Raw genomic sequence first — 6,000 nt, 5'->3', positions numbered from 1 at the left:
CTTCGGCTATTACCGTATTTGCTCGCGTAATTTGCGCACTTTTTAATTAACTTTGGCGACTGAAAAATTGGGGTGCGTAAAATATGCGGATTTTTCAAATAAGAGGTCCTGTTCTGAGTTTATCTCAATTAGTATATGTGTAGGTAAGTATTTACGGTAGGGCTAATTTTCTATACCGGTAACTTGTCTCTACCAAGGACAAGCATTGTTAAAGTAGCGGGACTTTGGGGTTTCTTTCTGAAGCAGGTACTTCAGTAGCTGGTGAATGACCTACGATGGACTGTAGGGAAGGAAAATCCCTACTACACTGAAAAAAATATGTACGTAAAATGTGTGCGCAAAATACATGAGCAAAAATAAAGTTTCAAAATAATCCCTTAAAAATTAGGGTGCGCAAAATACGCGGGGGCGCAAATTACGCGAGCAAATACGGTAGTCTGTCAGTATTTTTGTGAGAACTTTGAGAGCGACATTGTCGAGGGCAGTACCTCGGAAGAAGTTCAGATTGTTGGTTTCTCCTTTTCCGTTGAAGAGAATTTCATTGTCGATGTTTTCCATGGTTCTGGGATTGTTCCTAGGTGTAGACATTTGTTGAGTAGCTTCAGCCAGAAGTCGCCTGTCAGATGTAGGGATCTTTTATGTGTTCCATGTATATGCCGTCAGGTCCCGCTGCTTTCTTGTTCTTGGCTCCTTCTACTTATTTTCTGATTATAAGAGATGGGGTTTGAATAGTTGTTTCTTCGGTAGTTGATATGACTTTTTTCTATGCTGGTAATTCAGGATTTCTTTGAAGTGGAGTTCCCATGTGTCCATGGTGATTTCCTTTCCTGCTGTTGGTCTTGATTTCCTGAGTGCGATGTAGGGGTTTTGGTTGGCTTTCACGGTTAGTTTTCTTGTTTGTTCCTCTATGTTTTGTGCTTTTCTCGTTTTTATTAGTTGCTTGTACTGTTTTCTCTGCATAGCATATTGCGATAATGTATCTTTTTGATTTACCGTTCTTGCTTGGTGGAGTACTGTCAATGTTTCCTGGCGCTTATGGAAACACTCTTTGTCAAGCTCGGGTTGGGCTCTTCTTTCTTTTGTTGAGATGCTGCACTCTTGGAGAATTGATGTATGTAGTTTAGCAGCATTCCCCTAGTTCGTTCTGCTTGGCTAGCCTTGTGATGCTGTTGTGATTTTGTCCTGCATTTTCTTTAGTTTTCTGGAGGCTCTGTGTACTTTTAGAATGGAGGTTTGTTGAGACTGCTGAATTCTGTTTTTAGTTTCGATTGGTATGTGCTTTTTTTTATAAGAGCCATTTCTGTTATCCAAAGTCCATCTTCTTTTATAGTTTGAACTTGTTCTCCTTTGTGGAGTAAAAGGTCTATAGCGCTGGTTTCGTTTGGTGCTATATAAATCTTCAGTTCTGGCTTGTTTATGAGAGTAAACCAGCGACGGACGGTGGGTTAGAAAGTTGAGGAGGCCAAGACGTGACTGATGAGAGTTTGCATTACATGTATTAAAATTTAAGGCCTGTGACGCACCTCATTACCAAGCGCAGAATTTATAGGTTTTAAGAAACTAAAATTAGGTTTTCCAATCTATGTTTTAGAAATTTTTTTAGGATTTAAGTCTTATGTTTAGGGACCAAGGGGAGTATTCTACTCCTCTTGTTAGGGACTTATTATGATTTTACGGGGGAAAAATAAAAATAAACAACATAGTGTTAATATATTACAATACTCACATTCAAAATATCCGTTATTATAGGCTTAACATTATAAATCTAAAAAGTAGCCTGCTGATGATGAAATGTTTTATGGAACTATTTACGAATATTAATATGTATTAATAGTCTATTATGTTTACAACATTGCATCTTTATTAAATTATTACACCTGCAAACCACTCATTTAAGTAGTGCTCCTAATATGAATTAAGTTTCTTTAGGACATTTTAAGTCTTAACCTACTAATTAGGTCTTTTTAGGTCATATTAAATTTAGGAATGTTACTCGTTGCTACATAAATTGAATAAGAAAAACAAGATTTCGAGAGTAACGAGATAGCAACAAAATTGTTTCGAACCTAAGAATCCGGGGCTTGCTCTTTACTATTACACAGCCTAATTTTACAGCAAATTCACTCGACGATCTTCTTTATTCACAAACCGATCAAATAGGTAACAACATACTGAACAACTGCTACTAAAAGAAGCTAGAGACAGATCTGCATTTGTTTCTAAACTCTCGCAAACAAGAGAAAAATCTACCAACATGAAAGAAAACTTTTACACAGGGACAGAAAACTAACCACACGTGACTCAATTTTCTAAAACCAAGAAGAGAGAAGCAGTACAGCAGTATACTTGTCAGCAGTGGATAGGACGTCTCCAAATTCGGCTACCCTCACGCGCTCTAGTTAAGTTTAAACATTCTGCTAACCAGCTATCTTATTGGTTGAACTGCTGTTGTCATGGTCACCGAGGAGCAGAGTGAGGTAGCTGTCTTCTCTCTCCCGCTCTCACATGGACACAGCAGGCTGCTAGATGTCGACTATACAGGTTACAGCGCTATCTGTTTTTTTTTCGGTACAAATTATTTGTACTATCTACAGTATAACGAGCAGTCATCACCAACTGCATGTGGTCGATTTGAAGTAACTTACATCTTAATTGTAGTGAATAGTAAAATGAATATAAAAGGAAAAGTGTTCGTTTGCTATAACTTGCTATTATCTTAATTCTGCTGGAATTAATACTGTCATATTGTGTTGTAGTAAAATATTGGGGGAGACACGGCCTCCCTTGCTTCCCTTGAAAATCCACTGCTGGGGTAAACCCTTCTTTTGTTAGCGTGCCCAGAACTATTTTGGAATTGGTGTTTCACTTATCTATCCTATAATTTAGATCTCCTGCAAGTATGATTCTCTCTTTTTCTATTGTTCGTGTGATTGCCTCTGCTATCCTTTCTACTGCGTCTTCTGCAATTGATTGTGGTTTGATATATAGATCTATTATGGTCACATCTTCAACGTGGCCTACAAGAAAATGCAGCAAAACTATGGAAAACGGAAATTGGTGGAGGAATATAAGGAGGAAAGAAGAGCTGAGAAGTCCGACCACAAGAGAAAGAAGAAAGAATGGATTAATGCGGAGTTAGATAAACTAGAACTTCTGAAGAGTCAAAACGATTTCAGAAGATTTTATAAGGACATGAACACAGGTAGAAAGAAGTTCAAGCCAAGAACAATACTATGTAGACATGAGGACGGATCTATGATTGGCAATGAGGAAGATATATTGGAGAGATGGCGAAGACATTTTAATGACCTGTTGAACAGGAATAACAGTGGAAGAACACCTTACACGGATGCGGGCCGGCTAACCCCAGATATAAGGAATAATACTTCGGAATCCTCTCCAGTCAACTTAGAGGAAGTAATCATGGTGGTGGAAAAGCTCAAAAACAACAAAGCATCTGGCTCAGAAAACATCCCACCCTAATTATTAAAGAATGGAGGTGGTAAACTCTTAGTATGCCTGAAGAACCTGCTTTCCCAAATATGGGAAAAGGAAGTAATCCCTAACCAGTGGCGCATGGGAATTATCTGCCCATTACATAAAATAGGAGATCAGTTAGAATGTTGCAATTATCAAGGAATAACACTGCTAAACACTGCTTACAAACTTCTCGTCAACATCTTATATCATAGACTTCGCCCACATGTAGAAAAAGAGTTTGGAGATTATCAGTCCGGATTTCGTCCAGGGAAGTCAACTATTAAGCATATTTTTACCCTATGGCAAATCGTAGAAAAAAATTAGAGAATTTAAAGTTATGACTCGTTTACTTTTTATAAATATAACAAGACAGTAATTCTTTCAGATTCTAAAGCTGCAATTCAGGGAATATGTTCAAATGCTACAAAGAAGTCAACAAAAATAAAAGAATGCTACAAAATGTTAACACAACTCCAAAAAGTTAATAAGATTGTCCTTCTCCAATGGATTCCAGCACACTGTGGAGTCATGGGGAGTGAAACCGCAGACACACTTGCCAAGAAAGTCACAACAATAAAACAAAAATTCTAAATTTAATTTCTCATATTCCTCAATAAAACGCTTGATCACTACAAAATTTTCTCATTCATACCTACAAGAAATAGAATCAAATGCTAAAGGCAAAAAATGGATTACATTACTTTCCAACCCAGACATAATCCCCCAGAGACCAAGGAAAACAGCAGTTGCAGCCTTCAGACTATTGACAAATCATGACTGTCTAGCAAGTCATCTCTACAGAATAGGTATCTCAGCTTCACCCATATGTGTCCTGTGTAACGATCCAGCAGAAATGAATGAAGATCACTTGAAGACCTGTGAAGCATTAAGATCAGAAGAAACTACAGTTCAAAAGTATTGGAAAGCACGGCTGCTAATGGCTTCATTGCCAGATGCAAGGAACTAGTCAACAACAACAACAACTTTTTATAGATTTTAAATGTGCATACGACAGTATCAATAGAAAGAAATTATATTGTTCAATGGAAGAATTAAATATTCCATCAAAACTGATCAACCTGGTAAAGTTAATGACTGAAAACACAGAGAATAAGGTTAAAATACAATCACATCTGTCAAGAGCATTTTTAACATATAATCGAGTTCGTCAAGGGGATGCATTGACATGTCTTCTTTTTAATATTGCTTTAGAAAATATGATTCGAAAGTCTGGAGTGCAAGTCAGAAGTAATATTTTTTACAGATCAACCTAGGTAATGGCATTTGCGGACGACATAGTCATCATCGGTAGATCCTTAAAATATGTGGTAGAAGTTTTCTTGGTCTTGAAAAGTCAGGTAAAGAAATGGGAATGGTTATCAACGAGGAAAAGACCAAGTACATGGTGGCAACTAGTGAAAATTCAGGTGATAAAGCAGACAGTATACAGATAGAGAATTATAAATTCGAAAGGGTCGACAAATTTAAATAACTCAAATCCTTGGTTACAAACGACAATAACATATCTAAGGAAATCTCAAATAGGTTGATATGTGGGAATAGAGCTTACTTCGGACTAAAGAAATATTTTAAATCACATGCCCTTACACAGGAAACAAAAATCACTTTATACGAAACACTTGTGAGATCAACCCTAATATATGCTTCAGAAACATGGATCATTTCTGAGAATGACGAGAGAAGACTTGAAATTTTTGAAAGGAAGATTCTTCGAAGAATATATGGTCCAGTTTTTGAAAATGGATTATGGAGGAAAAGATGTAATGAGGAATTATACAACATGTTTAAAGAGCAAAACCAATAGATTGAGGTGGGTGGGACATGTAATGAGAATGGATGCATCAGAACCTTGTAAAAGAATTATTCTTACTAACCCCGGAGCTCAAAGGAGACGAGGACGACCACATCTGCGATGGATTGATGGAGTAGAGGAGGATCTTGTGAGATTAGGATACAGGAACTGGAGGACTGTTGCACAGGACAGAGACAGACGGCAATACCTACTGAGGGAGGCCAGGGCTCATAACAGGCTGTAGTGCTGTTGATGATGATGATGATGATGATGATGATGATGATGATGGTCACATCTTCGGTTTTTACCAAGACTATGTTTTCGGTTTTTAAAGATTTTTCCTAATTTTGGCTTGAGGAAGATTGATACTCCGCTGGCTGACCTTCCTGCTGTGGGTTAGGCGAAAGTGTATATTCCATAGTGTCCTTGAATGTTGTATTCTTCTGTTAAGAAGATTTCTGTAAGAATGATTGCATCATATGCTGCTATTGATTCTAGTGGTATGAGTGACATTGCGTTGCATGGGCCTTTGATGTTCCAAAGCAATATCTTTGTGTCTAGATGAGTTCAACTCTTTCATCTCGGTTGTTTTCTGGAAAGCGGAATCGTCTGACTATCACTCCTTGTGGCCAGAAGTCTGACTGCTCAAAACTGAAGCTTCGTGACTGTATGTAGTAGACTGTGATTATAGGGTAGAAATGTTGACT

Source organism: Periplaneta americana, chromosome 3, assembly GCF_040183065.1.
Source record: "Periplaneta americana isolate PAMFEO1 chromosome 3, P.americana_PAMFEO1_priV1, whole genome shotgun sequence".
Lineage (NCBI taxonomy): Eukaryota > Metazoa > Arthropoda > Insecta > Blattodea > Blattidae > Periplaneta > Periplaneta americana.
The sequence above is the reverse complement of the archived record's forward strand: the minus strand, read 5'-3'. Positions refer to the sequence as shown.